The following is a 19,480-nucleotide window of genomic DNA, read 5'->3' on the forward strand; positions in this document are numbered from 1 at the left end:
GGGCCGACCTAATGCGGCAAGGGCGCCCGCCTGAGCCCCTGTTGCGTTACAATATATAGTAATGACAAACACAAACTAATTACATTAACATCCTAATATTTAGCTCAAAACCACATTTCGATTCAAATATAAGTTTTAAAAATTACAACTTCTATATTTCCACGAAAATATTATTAATGTAGCACAAACACTACTTTCTAATAAAGACAGGATGAAACTGTTCTGTGTCTCATGGTGATCCTCCTCTCGATACTAATGAAATGTTTAATATGATCCCTCGAGAAAAAAAGGTGTCAATATCCGCCTGGAACGATTGATGCCCCATCAAACATTTTGTAATATCCCTGGAAGTTCGTACTGCAGAAACCTGATTCGTGGCTTAAATTCAAGATAAACAGTATTCCCACCTTCCCATCGATAGCTCAGTTGGCAGAGCAGAGGACTGCAGTAGAAATGGTAAGGCATCCTTAGATCGCTGGTTCGACTCCAGCTCGAAGGAAGGTGCTTTCGTGGACTTCAATCAAAGAGTTAAAATAGCGAATCTTTTTCACTCAGACGTTGATCAAAAGCTCAATAAACCACGAAGCAGAGGCTCTTGTTCCGAATTAAACTCCCGTCTGAATGTCTTGTTTTGGCCAAAATCTGATCTTTGAATTAAGGGACTACTCTGTCGGCTTTGTAATTCAAAAGTATATACAAATGTCACGTTTTTTTTTTTGTAGATATAAAGGTGTTCTCTGTTTTCAAAGGAAAGGATATGTACTTAATTGCCTTTATGATTTGGTATTGATTTTGTATCGTTATATTATTAAGTTTGTGTTTTTTGTGTTTTTAACGTATTGTGGACTTATTTTTGAAACAAATGCTTACAAAGGCAAACAAGGCACACATCTGTTTATACCAGCGGTGAATTGTACATTTATATTTACAAGCTACTCTGCACTTTTGGGAGTATAACAGGTTCGATATAAAGTGGGAAAAATATAAAAGGGGAAAATACCCCGGACTGCGTGTAAAGCCCTCGTTGTGACTGTTGTTTTATTGTTAAATACGGCGTACTGTGCACGAAATTTTGCAGAAACACAATCTGATATTTTAATAATTATTATTTTAATAATTTGATAAGTATGAGGCCCCGGATCCAAATATTCAGTTCTGTTTTTTTTTTAAAGTGATATCTTCCCTTCCTCTCGTGGAAATCACACGATGTGAGCAATTGTTTTTTGTTCTTTTTTTTCACGTTGCGATCCAAAGAGCCTCAGACGCCCAGTCTGACAGTAACCAAACCAGAATGGATTCTGCTGGGAGCCGGACTGAGCTCATTCTCTGTGCTAAAAACAGAATCAGCTCTTCCCCGAATACCATCTACAGCTGCTGGATGGTACTCTGCGTCCTGCTGCTCCAGCAATTATTTTGACGAAAGACAGATCACTTGTGCGCTTTTAACCTTCTCGCAGCTACAGGCGAGACTGACGCTGGCGATATGAAGGCACCCGCTGGTACACCTTCTCTAACTTTCACAATCGCGATAAACATTTTTTTAAAAGACCTTTGAAAAACTAGATATAGATAAAACTGGATAAAAAACATGAGCTTTATCGGTTTTTACATTAATCGATTTTGAATCAAATTTGATCTTTTTACATTGCATTTTACATTAAAAAAGCGTGCATACCTAATCCACCAACAGACAGAGCAATATTTTATGTTGCCTTCCGGAGCTTTCAGCGTGTGATGGATTTGTATGAGCGTCTGTATGATACCACTCCAGCATTGGCGCAGGTGCAAAATCCACTTTCACAAGACTTTTTCAGTGTCTTCTCCTCTCTCAAATGGACCGAAGCACAGGAGCCAATATAAAAGAAAACGACAGGTGTTTAAACAGAGAATGTCCCAATGTCTGCGACAACGGATTGTGATTTTGTATAAACGCAAATGGTTTATCAATTAAAAGCCAACATCATTCTTTTAATACCCTACCACACATGCGAGCTGTTGTGTGAAAGAAAATTCATCTGTGCATAGGAAGGCAGAATAAAATCCAGAACTGTATTGGTGATATCGATAAACAGGGCTCATGTTCACAATAAAACTTTATTGTATAAAACGTTAAAATTCGTAAATATTTGTTTTAATCATACAAAGTGTCTGTTAAACCATTCATGAAGGATTCTTAGACAAAAAAAACACACCATTATATGAGAAAATATATTTACTATATGTGCATTTAACTTACTTTTTAACAATTTTAGTTTCAAGGTCAATGAAAATTGTTGCCCTGCTTTTTTGTCATAAATACACAAGCTTGTTATGTCTTGTGTCAGAAATAAACTGCATGAAACAAAACGTAAGTGCGACAAAGAAAACAAACATTTGCGTTTATAATGCAATGTTATCTCGAGCCTTTAAAATTACTTTAAACGCAATTTGTTTTTCTCTGTAGCTCTAAGGCTTTGTTATTTAGGTGTGCTGTTTTTTTTTTTTACATGTTGTAAAAAAGTCGCTAAATCATACGAAACATAAAAACTCCAATTGTAAACAATTGACCATTCATATTCCTGAATTTTAAACCTATGGAGTATGTATACCTTGTCTTTGTATTTGTGCATATTACAGAGCTCCTTTTCAAAAGCTGTCAGTATAGATTAGTGCTTAGGTTTCCTGTTTTTTTACCCAGGTGGTCCAGATAAGACTCTTGGTATAGGAGCACGTCTGTGTTGCCTTCTGGATTTCAAATGAGCAGCTCAGTGCAGAAAAGAACTCTGTAGATCAGCATGTACATTTGCCTGGACAGTAGATTTTTCAGAAAGTGTAATTGGATTATAGCACGTGCCCCTGACGATGTTGTTGATACGTCATATGTGCTCTTTTTTGTATTATATGTATTTTTGTTGTTCAAATAAAAAAATATAAAAAAAAACTTTCAGGATGCTTGCTGCTGTAAAAATAAAATGACATCAAGGGCGCTGTACGCAGAGGTCTGAAACCTGCTCCACAGAAGAACTTTTTCCAGAGGTGTTAAAGAAAATAGATTTATTTTCATGACTGCAATGTATGGTGAAGCATAAAATCTAGCTGCATAAATTTCTATTACGTGTCATTTATGAAGGCGTTTCAAATAGCAGCCACTGAAGGATTAACGCTTTTGGAGCATGTATTATATTCTAAATACTCTTATTTAAATAAGCTTAAATTCGCATACTGTTATTTAGACATCGCAAACCAGTCCGACCTCATACAACATTCTGTGCCCGCTGAGTAGATCTTAAAGCAGCTACAGCCAGAGTAGCAGTAATGGCAACACAGTGCTTGGAGTTCAGCTTTTCTTATTTCTTCTGCAGAACTACTGGTATCGGAATATACTGATCCGCATAAGAAGCGCTACCGGTTTCAGATAGTTTTTATTGAGTGCTGCTCTAAACTTTACATTTGCTTAGACTTGTTTTCCCCATGAAAAAAGACATTTCCCTAATTACATTTAACTTTTTTTTTCCCTTATCATCAAGTAGAAATAAAACATATCATTCCATTTAAGAGCCACAGGCAAGATGGCTGGTGGTCCAAGGCGTTGCGTTCAGGTTGTAGTTTCCCCTAGAGATGTTTGTTCATATCCCACTTCTGACAAAGAAGTTAGAGTGGAAACGGTAACATCCTTAAGTAAAAAACATCTCACATTTCATGTGTTTAATGTTAAGTGTCTTGGTGGTTTATGGCTCTTCTCTCTTGCAGGGTGATGGCAAAATTCTTGAGAGAGGGAGTCTCCTACGTAAGGCTGCTCTTCGTCAAGAGTGGAGACAACAGGAACAGACTTCAAACCGACATTAATTACTGAGAGCAGGCGAAAACGTCTTTTGAAATGAGGAAATGTCTGCTGACAGTAAACAGAGCTCACGCTGAGCTGCGGACAAGCGCTCCTCGTTAGTACAGTGCTGAGTACCCCTGCTTGTTGCGCGGGAGACCGCGGGAGATCGGGGTACGTTTCTGTGACAGGACGCTTTTTTTTTAATAGATGAATCATATTCAAATGTTAAACAACTGAGCAGCATATTGCTGTAGACCAGGATGGCCGAATGGTTAAGGCGTTAGACTTAAGATCCAATGGACGAAGTCCACGTGGGTTCGATCCCCACTCCTGGTAGTGTTGTACTAAGTTTGAAGTGACAAAACATTTTGATGATTTACACTCTATTTAAATATAAATTCACTAAATTTCAGTTCAGTTCTCTTCACTCCCACTCCCTGGCATAACTGAACTCTCACTATCGCATACTGAAGGCTTTACATCCATTAGCTGTGATACAGCTCCCAATAAAGACGGAATCAAACAGTTTGTTCTGTCTCTCATGGTGATCCTCTTCTCGATCCAAATGAAATGTTTAATATGATGCCTCGAGAAAAAAAAAGGAGTGAATTTCCGCCTGTAATGATTGATGCCATCAAACATTTTGTAACATCCCCGGAAGTTTATACAGTAGAATCCTGGTTTGTGGCTTAAATTCAAGGTAAACAAGACTAAGGAAACGAGTTGGAAACTTGATGTCGAACTGGAATTTAATCACCCGGAATATTTCACTACATTGGGCAATATGTGCCAGAGAGGAGTACTTTAGATCCCTTCGATAGCTCAGTTGGTAGCGTGGCGGACTATATTAGAAACAGTTAGGAATCCTTAAGTCGCTGTTTTCACTCCAGCTCGAAGGAAGGTGCTTTTGTGAACTTTAATCAAAGAGTTAAAATAGCTAATCTTTTTCACTCAGACGTTGATCAAAAGCTCAATAAACGATGAAGCAGAGGCTCTTGTTCCGAATTCAGCTAACATCTAATTGTCTTGTTTTGGCCAAGATCTGATCTTTGAATTAAGAGACTACTCTGTCTGATTTGTAATTCAAAAGTAGATACAAATGTCACTGTTTTCAAAGGATAGGTACTTAATTGGCTTTATGATTTGGTATTGATTTTGTATCGTTATATTATTAAGTTTGTGCTTTCTGTGTTTTTTATCATATTGTGAACTTCTTTTTTAAACAAATGCTTACAAAGGCAAACACAGCACACATCTGTTTATACCAGCGATGAATTGTACATTTTTATTAAGTACAATCTACTGTATTTTTAGAAAAAAATGGCGTACTGTGCACGATATGTTGCAGAAACACAACCTGATATTTTCATAATTATTATTTTAATCATTTGACAAGTACGAGGTCCCGGATCCAAATCTTCAGTTCTGATTTTTTTTTTTGTGATATCTTCTCTTCCTCTCGTGGAAATCACAAGATGTGAGCAAATGTTTTTTGTTCTTTTTTTTTCATGTTGCGATCCAAAGAGCCTCAGACGCACAGTCTGACAGTAACCAAACCAGAATGGATTCTGCTGGGAGCCGGACTGAGCTCATTCTCACTCCCTGTGCTGAAAACAGAATGATCTCTTCCCCGAACATCGTCTACAGCTGCTAGATATTGCTCTGCGTCCTACTGCTCCAGCAATTCCTTTGACCAAAGACAGATCACTTGTGCGCTTTTAACCTTCTTGCAGCTACAGGCTCTTTGATGGTTCATGCTGATCATCCTGTGGATCCAAAAGAAAATTTTAAAGCTGATACATTTTCGATTGTAATTTGCATCTAGCTACAACGTCCCTGGAAAAGAGATTTTATTAGTTGCGTGCAATCGGTATCTTTTACTTGACGTATGGTAGTAGAAATAGTTTGAAAAATGTTTTCTTAAGAAGATTGTATTGCCAGGACCTGCCTTTAGCGCTCAGTAGCGATTTCGCTGTTGATATAGATGGAGAAGAAATGTAAGATGAATGGATGATCTAAGCTAAAATAGCCCTAACACCCCTCCTGTAACAGTGTTTGTATTCATAGCAAGTAATATTCTTTTTCAAACCCGACCGTTGCTTTTGCATTAAGTGTTATGTAACCATTAGCGGTTTCGGTAGCTTCTGAAGAGCGCACTTTTCCAAACTGAAGCCTATAAGAACATTATTCAAGATGCACCATGGCCCAGAATCGTGCATCGGGACAAGGATTAACATCAATTGAAAGTACTCCCAAATAAAAGATTTGACCGAAAAATTATAAGAGTAGGCAAGTATTAAAACAACACCATAACTTCTTGACATAACTTCCAAACTCTTTCCTGGTTCAAGCCATGTAAAATGACATCATTAGTGGTCATGCCGAGGTTGTGAGTTTAAGCCTCACCTGGAGCAGCCTGGTTTTCTGTCTTGACATGTAAACAGTGTTTTGTGTTATTTGCTAAATGGAGAGAGGATTCTGTGTTAATTGTGCTCCTCCTTGAAGAGGTCAAGATGAGATGTTCACGAGGCTGGTGGTAAATATCCTATCCAGGAATATTTTTTGTTCTTTATTGGGGAATATCGAATATCCGGGCTGTATATCGGGGCTGTAGGGGGTCAGATATATAGATGTAGTAAACACATTAGTGGAGACGGTGTGTCTGCTCTCTGTGAGAGAGACTGGCGGGAAGAATAATCTGTGGTCTGGGAAGAAGAGACCCTCGTTGGAAGAGCGGCGCTCCTCACAGGAGAGAATGAAAAAAATCTTTTTCAGGGACGCTGATTTTTCTCTTTGGGGGAGTTAAAAGCACTTGTGGCGAGTGACCTAGTGGTGCAACGGTGGCGTGTCTGACTCCAGATCAGAAAGTTGTGTGTTCAACTCACGTCGAGATCAGCTGATGTGTTTGCAGGTGCTGTGTTGCATGTGTTTGCCGAACCCGGAAATTACACCACGCAGTTGGGTTTTATCTGTACACCACTTAAGTAATCTGAATGAAATAACAGAGCAGTACAGAACACCCAGTCAGGAGCTTATGCAGCGAATCATCTTGACCACGACAAGAGAAAAGGCACACTGCACAAAAAGCCTGATTTAAATCACAAAACCCCGGGAGAAGTCGAATCGACAATCTTATAAAACGAAATCAGACGCGTTATCCATTAAACCACTAGCCCGTCACGTAAATGAATTGCACAATGGTGAGTTCTGCGCCGCTACTAGTAATACCCCACCCCCATCTTAAATTCTAAGTGAGAAACGTGTTTTCTACATTTTTGTCAGTTTTAAAACTAGGAGTATATGGCACTCTGCACAGTGTACGAAGTAAATTATTTTCGCAGTAATTAATTTATTTATTATATTTATTAATAAAATAATAAAATAAATTTACTTCGTACACTATGCAGAGTGCCGTATACTCCTAGTTGCGGCACACACGATATATACAGTAAAAAGCCTCAGGCACTGTGTTAGATGTGTTTTCGACGTTATATATGCGTTTATTAATGTCGTCAATTTTACGGTTGCAATTCGACGTTGATTATACGTCGCAACGACGTATATATACGTATAGCCGTAGTTTCGCTGTGAATATACGTATATTCGACGAATCACCGCCCACTGGGAATAGGTTTATTCCATGCTGAAAAGAGAAGAGAGAAAACATAACGTTTCAGCTGTGAAACCTTCTTCAGGTTTGTTTTCTCTCTTCTATTTTCAGCATGGAATAAACCTACAGTATTACTTGTTCCTTTGCAGATTCGAATGCTGACGTAGCTACCCACCTGAATATATTAAACGTGTCATCTATATGATTAACATAATGTTCTCCTGAATAAATACTCGAAAGAAGCCGCATCTCAGGTGTTAGAGATATTTGAAATTGGATCAGTGGATTTAGAGTCCAGACTGTGAACTGACAGCTGACACAGGTCTTTTATAGAACCGTTTTGATTTTCTCTACTTTGTCCCAGTAACGTCATTGTCCTGCTCGCAGCCGAGCCCGACACACGGTACCGTCTGGTTTCTGTCGCTGGGCGGGTCTGTGTGGGTTCTCGACACACGGTACCGTCTGGTTTCTGTCGCTGGGCGGGTCTGTGTGGGTTCTAATGCCCCAGTATTATGAGGGGGACACTGGACTGTGAACAGGCGCCGTCCTTTGGCTGAGACGTAAAACCGAGGTCCTGACTCTGTGGTCATTAAAAATCCCAGGTCGTCTCTCGAAAGAGTAGGGGTGTAACCCCGGCATCCTGGCCAAATTTCCCATTGACCCTTACCAGTCATGGCCTCCTAATAATCCCCATCTCTGAACTGGCTTCATCACTCTGCTCTCCTCCCCACTAATAGCTGATGTGTGGTGAGTGTTCTGGCGCACTAGGGGAGTCCCCATTACCTCTAAAGCGCTTTGAGTGGAGTGTCCAGAAAAGCGCTCTATATGTTTAAACAAATGTAATAAAAATATCATGTTTGATGAATGTAAAAACTGATAAAGCTAATGCTTTTTTCAGGGCTATATCTACTTTTTTTTAAAAAAGAGAAGTCTGTCGCGATTGTGAAATTTGGAGAACATGCACCAGCGGGTGCCTTCACATCTCCAGCTTCAGTCTCGCCTGTAGCTGCAAGAAGGTTAAAAGCACACAAGTGATCTGTCTTTGGTCAAAGGAATTGCTGGAGCAGTAGGACGCAGAGCAATATCTAGCAGCTGTAGACGATGTTCGGGGAAGAGATAATTCTGTTTTCAGCACAGGGAGTGAGGATGAGCTCAGTCCGGCTCCCAGCAGAATCCATCCTGGTTTGGTTACTGTTGACTGTGCGTCTGAGGCTCTTTGGATCGCAACGTGAAAAAAAAACAATTGTTCACATCGTGTGACTTCCACGAGAGGAAGGGAAGATATCATTTTTAAAAATATCAGGACTGAAGATTTGGATCCGGGGCCTCATACTTGTCAAATTATTAAAATAATAGTTATTAAAATATCAGATTGTGTTTCTGCAACATTTTGTGTCACAACGACGCCCTTACACGCAGTCTGGGGTATTTTTCCCTTTTATATTTTTGCCACTTTATATCGAACCTGTTATACTCCCAAAAGTGCACAGTAGATTGTACTTAATAAAAATGTACAATTCACCGCTGGTATAAACAGATGTGTGCCTTGTCTGCCTTTGTAAGCATTTGTTTAAAAAATAAGTTCACAATACGATAAAAACACAGAAAGCACAAACTTAATAATACAACGATACAAAATCAATACCAAATCATAAAGCCAATTAAGTAGCTATCCTTTGAAAACAGAGAAAACCTTTATATCTACAAAAAACTTGACATTTGTATGTATTTTTGAATTACAAAGCAGACAGAGTAGTCCCTTAATTGAAAGATCAGATCTTGGCCAAAACAAGACAATCAGACGTGAGCTGAATTCAGAACAGGAGCCTCTGCTTCATTTATTGAGCTTTTGATCAATGTCTGAATGAAACAGATTCGCTATTTTAACTATTTGATTAAAGTACCTTCCTTCGAGCCGGAGTCAAACTAGCAATTTAAGGATTCCCAGCTGTTCCCACTACAGTCCTTCACTCTACCAGCTGAGCTATCGAAGGGATGTCAGGTGCTGCTCTCTGTCACATACTGCCCAATGTTGTGCAATGTTCCGGATGATTTAAATCACAGATCGACATCGTTTCCCACTCGTTTCCTTAGTCTTTTTTACCTTGAATTTAACCGACGAACCAGGATTCTACTGTATAAACTTCCGGGGATATTACAAAATGTTTGATGAGGCATCAATCATTCCAGCCAGGCAGAAATGGACTCATTTTTTTTCTCGGGGGATCATATTAAACATTTCATTTGGATCGAGAAGAGGATCATGAGGAACAAAACTAAGTTTCAGTATGTGTTTATTAGAAGCTTTATCACAGCTAATGCATATAAGCCTTTAGTATGCGACAGTGAGAGTTAAGTTATGCCGGGGAGTGAAGAGAACTGAAATTTAGTAAATTCATATTTAAATAGATTGCAAATCTAAGTGTTCTGTCACTGCAAAATTACAGGAGTCTACCAGCTGCCAGACGTGCTTGTTTTGGGACTATTTCCAATAAGTATCACATTAGTAGTTGTGTGTCCTTTCTGGTATCTTTTAAACTGTGAGGGACAAACGAGACAGAGACACAGTAATAATCCTATTTTACAGTGTCCTGCATTTTAATTTACTGATCAGATAAATTGAAATGTTCTGATTCAGAACCCCTGCAGTTCGTACTAATTAGAACTCAACAATGCTCCTGAGTCCTGAGCACTACACTGAGTTCAGCTGGGCTCTGACTTTGTTCAGCATGACATGTTGTTGCATTTGAGCTCAGAGCTGGGGATGATCTCCATATTCTACCACACTAACTAGTCCGAAACTTAGAACACAGTACACACTTTCTAAGTGAAGTCAGGTTGTTAAAAAATTAAACCAGCGCCCTGTCACAGAAACGTACCCCGGTCTCCCGCGCAACAAGCGGGGGTACTCAGCACTGTACTAACGAGGAGCACTTGTCCGGAGCTCAGCGTGAGCTCTGTTTACTGTCAGCAGACATTTCCTCATTTCAAAAGACGTTTTCACCTGCTCTCAGCTTTTTATAGACGGTCATAAACGCTCAAGAAGTAATTCATTTCAGTTTGAAGCCTGTTTCTGTTGTCTCCGCTCTTGATGAAGAAAAGCCGTGCGTGTGAGACTCCCTCTCTGAAGACGTTTGCCGTCACCCTGCAAGAGAGAAGATCCATCAATCACCGAGGCAACCACTGAGACAATTAACATTAAACACGTGAAATGAGAGATGTTTTCTACCTAGGGATTTTATCGTTTCTACTCTAACTTCTTTGTCAGAAGTGGAATTTCAACAAACGCCTCAAGGAGAAACTGCAACCTGAATGCAACGCCTTAGACCACCAACCATCCTGCCTGGGGCTTTTATATGGAATTATATTTTATTTCTTTCTACTTGTTGATAAGAAAAAAGTGAAATCATGTAATTAGGGAAATGTCTTTTGTTCATAGGGAAAACTAGTACGAGCAAATGTAAAGTTTAGAGCAGCGCTCAATAAAAACGATCAGAAACCGAACGCGCTTCTTATGCGGATCAATATATTCCGATACCGCTGGTTCTGCAGAAGAATAGCCGAACTCCAAGCACTGTGTTGCCATTACGGCTACTCTGGCTGCAGCTGCTGTAAGACCTAGTCAGCCGGCACCGAAAGTTGTAGGAGGTCAGACTGGTTGGCGCTGTCTAAATAACAGTGTGCGAATTTAAGCTTATTTAAGACTATTTACAATGTAATACATGCTCCAAAAGCAAAAATCCTGCACTGGCTGCTATTTGAAACGCCTTCATCAAAGACGCGAATTAGAGATTTATGCAGCTGGCTTTTATGCTTCACAATACATTGCAATTAGGAAAATAAACCAATTAGAATTATGCAAAACAACGTCTGTTCTTAAAAATGATAGCTGTTTTACACTGACGTCGCTCTTTATGAGATAATCCAGATTGTGAAGACAACTGCACCCTAGCAGATCAAAATATTACACAAAGGCTTTAAAGCACACTCTGAATCGATCCGAAAATTTGATTTCCGCGAACCGTTTAGGCTCCAACAGGCAACGTGGCGCTTCTCCTGCAAAGCATTTACTTTACTGGTGCTTTTAACACACCGTTTTATTTAGCTTGTCAGGATGGCTGAGTGGTCTCAGGCGCCAGACTCTAGGACTCTTGTCTTTCCATTGCTTGGGTGTCCCGGTCCTCGGAACAGAGGGGTCGGTTCATATCCCACTCCTTACAGCTATTACCTTGCATGTTTTCCGACTGTTGTGCTCGCTAACACGGAAAAATGGAGAAACCAGTTTGCGGGCACATGATAGGCAGGGAAATGCTTCGTTAACTCTTCAATGTGATCAGCAGAAAGTCAAATTAGCTTCGATTTCTGCCTTAAGAATTGTTTGGGCTGCCTGTAATCGAGGAAAGATTTACTGCAAGGTATGCATTCAAATGTGAAAGACCGCAATAAAAAAAAACAGAAAAAGATTTATTAAAACATTGTTTATCTTGCAGTTTCTCCTGTATTTCACTAAATGTGGCATTGTGAATTCAACCTGTAGCCCTACGGAATGCAGTCACTCTCCCAGTGACAGCGGCAGGAGCCGAGACGATTACAGTATATCAGAGCTCGAACAGAGTTCGAAAATCGAGGCAAAGTGAAACATTTGTATTAAACTTTCCTATGTGCCTGGCCGTACTGAAGTATTTGTAGCTGTATTTCAGCTTCTGTCTATTTCTATACTTTACAGTAGATAGTGTTTAGCCAGAGAAGAGAGATACAAGCGCTATACCCCCACAGTAACCGTCGATTCCAATAACCTTAACTAAAGCAGGAAGATCAGTTTCTGCTGGACACAGCTGTTTTCTGAACTGCAAATCTCCAACACAGGCTGGGGGCGCTGTGTGTTCAGGCTGAGCGGTTATATGAGAAAAGACTCAGCGAGCTGCAGGCGCGGCTCATTACTCTGCGCTCCCCGTGAGGAATGCGCGCGTCCTCCCTCCTTTATTACCTTCATACACTCCTCTCAAACCACAGCAAACTCGGTGAACATTTACTGGGTCTTTCTTTCCGAGATCACAGGCAGAAACAATAAACACGCTGAAAACAGGAAGGTATTCCTGATCGTAGGCGAAGATGCGCAAAAATAAATCTCCTAAAATCCAATAAAGTCCTGTCACGTCCAGGTACTATTCTGGTGTATCTGAATAGTTATGGAAATGTTGTTACAAAAAAGAGACAAATTAACTTTTTTATTTCATTCGAGCTGTAAATTTGAAAATGTTTTATTTTCAATTATCTAAATAATACAAAACACAATCACTCATCGTAAGCGTCTGACCATTGATATTCCGGAATTATGAGCCCGTACACAGGCATTGCGAAATCACACGCTCACAAGCAATTCAACGAATATGATGCTTTTCAGGGGCTGAATATTAGACACGAGTCATCGTGCGGAGTTTTTTCCTCCTGTACCGCAGTCTTTGCTTCGGAACACCCCTCTTGCCGCATGTGCGCTTTATTTTCGATTTTCTGTATAGAACACCGAATATCTTGAAGAAGTCTGGCAAGCGAGGACTGCTGGATTATTGACGTATAAACATTGGTTCAAAATCAACATCCTCTGCTATTGCCGTTGCTTCTTTGATAGTTTCTTCAAATTCCTCATCTGACTTTCAATATCAAGGGATATTGTGCATAATACCATACTATCTGTAGCTTTCTTTTGATCGCCTGTTTTATTAAAATGCCAGCCTATTTTACAGTTATTTTAGATGTTTGGCAAGGTGTAATATCCTCCCTCGCATCCTCAGCTAAAATATTTTAAAAGTACAACAAAATTACATTATATTGAACAGCACTAGGTTAACATTTAGAATTCAAATTAAGGTAAATATACGAAAATATTAAAATATAACTCCGGCGATCTGTCGTTTTTGCTTGTCAAGTTCTCAGATAATTTTGCATTGTATTTTTAATTATTTTAGCTGAGGATGCAACAGGAGTATAAGTGAATTTTCCCGCCACACATTGGAACATAAATTTCCATGGGTGAATACTATCTGCTTGAAAGTTTCCCTTGTCGGTAATTATTGGAAATTCCCGGTAATGTTGACTCTACTGCAGTCTTTACCTCTGACCAACCCTCAATTGTTTACTACTGCAAATATCAAAATAGTTAAGGTTTTGCGGACAAATTAAATATCTGTGGTGATGATGTTTACTATGGGAGGAAGTGCGTCCCTGGGTGGGCTTAAAACACCCAACGTTGGGTTAAGAGCCGAACACGCCAACCAAATGCACCACAGAAACGCTTACCCGCCGCTTTTTGGCATTTACATACTTTTGGTGAACACAAAATTCGCTCACATTTCATCTTTCGTAAGATATATGATTTAAAAAAGTTCCACAAAGGAAATGAATACATGCATTAAACCAAATCAAGCCCTCTGTGAGTGTCCCAAATGATCTGTTCTGTAAAACAAGACAGGAAGAAAGGTTACGCTAGAATTTGAACGCAGGATTTCCTCTTTATTAAACAGGTGCTTTAACCAGCTAAACCACGGCGCCGGCAGAGCACTATGCTTACAGCCGCATGGACATACTGCTGCTCTGAGACATCTGCGTTCGGTGTGCGCTGAGCCTGCTCGCCGAGCAAGTTGCCTCCTTTTCATACACTAGCAGCCTTGATACTAAGAGACAGGATGAGAAATGGCTTTTATCTGGCACTTTTCATATCCAAGGAGATTAATGTGCTTTCCGTGTACAACAGGGTGTCCTCTATACTCGCCACTGAAGCACAGGACACGCCTGGTGGATTGACATCATTCAAGCAAAATAGTGAAATGGCAGGTGGAAGAGGAAAATGACCATCAAGAAGAAAGATGATCTTGAGCGCGCCAACTCATGTCCGAAGGGGCTGACTCCCTCGACAAGGTGGCCGAGTGGTTAAGACGATGGACTGCTAATCCATTGTGCTCTGCACGCGTGGGTTTGAATCCCATCCTTGTCGTCTCGAGCTTTTGACTTGTGATCCGTTTCTATGTCGGGTTTGTGCACTTTTGCTACTGTAGTAGAGCAGTAATATTTCTAGCATTGGCTGAACATGGCTTACAACAGTAGCTGACAGACAATAGTCTCTTAATATTTAAGACACCTGAAGAAGGCTCCACGGCCGAAACATTGTGTTCTCTTTCTTCTTTTTTTCAGCATGGAATAAACCTATTACTTGGTCTTAATATTTAGGTTACACTTATGTTTTGTACTGCTTTCACCTGATATTAATAGTAGTCCTGATGAACGGTTTTGGGACATGGTGCATCTTGAAAAATGTTCCTGTTAATTTCAATTTGGAAAAACTGCACTCACCAGAAGCTGAAACAGGTCGTGTTTACATAATGCGCAAAGCAATAGCAATGTTTGGAGTTGAATCTAGATATGAGTCCTTACCTGTTACAGGAGGCGTTTTAGGACTTTTTTTTTACCCCAGATAAAGCTATCAATTAATCTTACATTTCTACTATATCAGTATTAGCAACATTATCTTTACCTAGCACTAAATGTAGCTTTAAATAAGAGTAAATTTTAAAATATATGTAAAAGTAAATGCTATTCCATATATTGTAACTTTGTGGTATTTAGAATGTTTATCTGAGGATGCAAGGGAAAGTATTATACCTTGGGAAACATCCAAGACAAAGGTAAAAGAGGCTCATATTTTAATAAAATTTTCGATCAAAAGAAAACCACAATCTGTATGATATTATCATTAATATCCCAAGATATCGACGTTCAGTTGAAAGATTTGAAGAAACTCTCCAAGAAGCAACTCCAGTAGCGGAGTTTTGATTTGAACCGATGTTTGCACCTCAATAATCCATTAGTCCTCGAAAGAAACAAAGACAGGGATGTTTTGAGTGTCACCGTGATCGTCTTCTCAATCCAAAAGAAAGGTTTTCTATGATCCTGATCCCACTAGCAAAAGAGTCAATTTCTGCCTGCACTGATATCCCTTCAAACGTTTTGTAAGATCTCTGGTAGAATATACAGTAGAATCCAGGTCTATTTCTTCTACTAAAAGAGACTATGGGAGTGAGTATTTTGATGTCGAACTGGGATTTAAATAGACAGAAACACTACACTACATTGGGCTACGCGTATGACAAAACGTGGGCGTTCTGAGTTGACCTTTCCATAGCTCAGTTACTACAGCGTAAAACTTTCAAAGAACAGCGAGCGATTGTTATGTCGCTGTTTTGAATCCGGCTCGAAGGATGGTGTTTTCTTGTTCCTTAATTAAAATGTGAAAATATCGAATTTGTCTTTCACTTTTACGTTCACCGAACGCTCAGCAAACAGAGAAGCAGAGGCTCCTGTTCTGATCTATCCTCACGTCTGATTGTCTTGCTTTGACCTTTAAAATGTGCAGTTGACGGTTCACTCTTCCTAACACAATTAAAGACCTGCGGAAAAGACTCGCTATCGGGAGTTTAGGTCAGTGGTAGCGTGCACGTACTCTATGAAGCGTCGATTTCAATCGCCGGCGTCTCCACTCTGGATTCTTTTTAAACGCGATATCTTTCCTTCCTCTTGTGACTTCCCTCGTGTGTGAATTTCAGGGAGACACATAAACCCTTTGTCTGAAGAGACAAAAGAGACATTTTTTTAAACCAGACAAAATGAAAGACGTAGTAATTATAGACACGTACAAAACACGTGAATCTAATTGAGAACATGTGGACCGGGGCGATGTATTACTAGTAGCGGCTCTGAGCTCACTGTAATGCAGTTGAGTAAGAGGATAGTAGGGACAGTGGCGCAATAGATACCGTGTCTGATTCCGGATTAGAAGTTTTTAGGTTCGATTCCTGCCTGGCTCGTGAAGCTTTTAAACCACGCTACTCAACACTGTCACCTAGTGTGTGCGGTCCTACACAACCTTACTATCGACTGGATGAGTCTCCAGTTAATTCCGCCTGTTTCACCACCGTTATTGTTGGACCACAGCCACAGATATGAGAAGACATACTGTTCCGAACAACTGTCTTAAATAATCACGTTGAAAAAGGTGACTAAGTTTTTTTTTCTTTAGCGTAACCTTACATTTGCCTATAAAGTTTACACTACTTTCTGTAGCCACAAATACCCAATATTTCTGCTGTTTCCTGAGAAACACGAGTATAGAGTTAAACACAATAAATAATACCACAAATCTATTCAGTTAACACCCAGATGTGACAGGGGTAACTTGCACCCCCTTTAAATATGTATTTCTTTAATTTCAGTTCTCTTCCCTCCCCAAGATACCTGCAAATTCACTATCGCGTATTAAAGGCTGTACATGCATTACCTGTAATACAGCTACTAACAAAGATATCCATTAAAGTTAATTATTAATAAATAATACTATTATTCATAAAGACATGTATTCATAAGATTCATCATGAATAGTTGTGGTGTCTGGAAAGCAACTGTAGTTAAATATAGAAAAAAAGAGTTGTAGTTATTGAGGTAATTTCAGGTAGAATGCAAGAACTAAAGTTAACTAGTCCCACAGTAATGCGTGGGGTCCTATCAATAGAAAAAAAAAATATTTGTATCCTGAAAACACAACAACCACAAAAGGAGAAGTATTCTGGGAACCTAGGTAAATCCCTGTAGTAGTTGAACAACTATAAAAACAAACAAAAAACTTGAAAACATAAAGAAAAAGAACATTAAAAAGATATCTGGGAAACAACAAAAACACAGAATCTAACTGTGAGAGCTTTTTCAAATTTTTGGTACTGCATCGTGCTCCTCTCGTCTAAGAAGATATCTCTGTGATATCTTTCTAAGAAAATAATTGCCCGGTGATATCGACTCAGGTACTCAGTTGTTACGTGCTGTAATTCGATATATGCAAAGCATATGTATTCCCTCCAATTATCAATAAGGTATTAAACATTACATGCCACTTTTTCTCTAGCTCATGTTCATGTTGGATCAGTGAGAAAGGCATGCCTGGTTGTGCTTGAACCAGCACTTTACTTTAATTTTAGTCCCGACCTGACCACACTAAGCAATTGTACCATAGAGACTCCAACAGGTTGGTTTTCTCCATTTACAGTTTTTAGGAAAAAAATAATCTGCATTTTTAAGCAAGATTGTATCTCAAATTTCACAAATTGTAAGTATTTCTTGAAAAACGTTGTTTCAGAAAGAAACTGAGTAGACGGGAATAGTCCAGTCAGTAGAATATTGAACTTCTCATCTCAGGGTCCCTATTCAGGCGGCTGATTTTCTTGCAACTACTTACAGATGCAGCCATTCAAAGTGCGCGGCACAGACACCGCGGTACAGATACCGCAGGTATGATGACACGGGATACCGCGGTGCGTGATTGGTTGACCGACAGGGGCACTCGTGGTCCGTTGGTCTGTCGTAGAAAGACTTACTGTAAACGTCTTTACTGTGCCCGTTGTAGATATTGAATTTTACCACTGAAGGGAAATCTTAGTAGCTGAGCATAAAAAGAATAGGAGCATACTGTAACGCGTGTGAAGGCCATAAACGATATTAATTTTGGAACGTAAACATACAGTATATAGCTGGTCTTGGTACTTTAAAGAAAAAAATACACACCGGTATTCCATTTCTCCCTAAACATTGTAAGCTTCGAAGTCTTTAACTAACGTGATACCGGAGTCAACAAGCATACTTTTAGAATTTGATTAAAAGGGAATATAATATGGAATCGCGTATCTCAAGAAATTAATAACGATATAATTATATTCATGTTGCAAAAGAACTGCAACGGACATAAAAACTCCCTTGCTTTTAACAGAGCGTTCCATAATTTCTAACTACGAAAATGCCAGGTGAAAGGATTTGTAAACATATTTTGTTAAAGCAAGTCAGTTTTTTCCACAACACATAAAAGACATTTTTCCAAGAAAGTTTAGCCTTTGTCACTAATGAAACCACTAAATAAAGACATAAATATAGAAATCTTAAGATTTGTTCTATTTAATGTTGGTAGCAGGATGAACTGTCAGAGTGTATATGTTGTCGCAGAGTTGCTGCAAGATGTTAACAGTGAAAAAGGTATTTAGAAATGAGTTATTTCAAGATGAAAATTTTCAGAATAATTGCAAATCTAGCAGGATAGAGAAAGCACAGAAAACTGGCAGTTAGATTGATCAGATTAGTATGAAAAGTCATTTAGCAAAGGGAATTAGAAGAGTGACAAACTAGTATACTTTAGATCTTTTTTTCTGAACCAGGGACAATCTGATCATGTTTCCCTATAACAATAATAAAAAACTTTATTTGATATATCACCATTAAAGGTGGCATCTCAAAGCAATACAGTAGATGTAAAAACAGATAAAAGGACCACAGATTACAAAGTAAATGAATATAAGAAAGACAAGCAGTTAGAGGTGCTACCAAAATTAGAAAATGAAGCAGATACAGACACTAAGTCTTCTGAAAAGAAAGGTTCTGAGGTTAGATTTAAACTGGCCTTGGTGTGTGTGTGTTTGTGTCTGTCTGTCCTGTGATGGACTGGCGCTATGTCCAGGGTGTATTCTGCCTTGTGTCCGTCACTTACTGGGATAGGCTCCAAATCCTCTGTACTGGATAAAGAGATTAGAAATGGATGGAAGTAAAGGCACTGTGTGGATGGAACTATACACAGTGTTAGAAACCCACTATGAAATGGCAGCATCTGGCTTAAGGAAACAGCCTTTCCACCTCTCTTGCACATCAGTATCCATACCTAGTTATTTAAACAAATTGCCTCTAATTATAAACATCTTAATATGCTGGCTCTGTGGATCCGCATCAGCTATGTTTGCCCATTCCTTCAATTCATGTGCATCCAACACACAGTTCAACGCTAGCAACTACACAAAATCTAAAATATGAGCTCTACTTGCCACTTACAGTACCAACAGTACCAGCTAACTTTAGTAGTGACATTTTCATGGATCTTTTTAACAATAAAATTTACAACATCAGACTTCAGACACAATTAAACAGGCCTCAAAAAAGTCTGGTACAAACATTTTCAGCATGGAATAAACCGTTACTTTAATGGTATAAAC

General features: G+C 39.2%; 3 non-coding genes across 3 annotated transcripts; all 3 read left to right on the top strand.

The window, feature by feature from the left end:
* Window positions 1-411: 411 nt before the first annotated feature.
* Window positions 412-499, top strand: trnac-gca (transfer RNA cysteine (anticodon GCA)). The gene is given in 2 exon segments: window positions 412-448; window positions 464-499. It is a non-coding gene; the product is annotated as a tRNA-Cys (tRNA).
* Window positions 500-4,056: 3,557 nt separating this feature from the next.
* Window positions 4,057-4,138, top strand: trnal-uaa (transfer RNA leucine (anticodon UAA)). Its single transcript has one exon. It is a non-coding gene; the product is annotated as a tRNA-Leu (tRNA).
* Window positions 4,139-14,321: 10,183 nt separating this feature from the next.
* trnas-gcu (transfer RNA serine (anticodon GCU)) lies at window positions 14,322-14,403 on the top strand. Its single transcript has one exon. It is a non-coding gene; the product is annotated as a tRNA-Ser (tRNA).
* Window positions 14,404-19,480: the final 5,077 nt, after the last annotated feature.

Source organism: Atractosteus spatula (genome assembly GCF_055471065.1).
Source record: "Atractosteus spatula isolate fAtrSpa1 chromosome 10 unlocalized genomic scaffold, fAtrSpa1.hap1 SUPER_10_unloc_7, whole genome shotgun sequence".
NCBI classification, from domain to species: Eukaryota; Metazoa; Chordata; class Actinopteri; order Semionotiformes; family Lepisosteidae; genus Atractosteus; species Atractosteus spatula.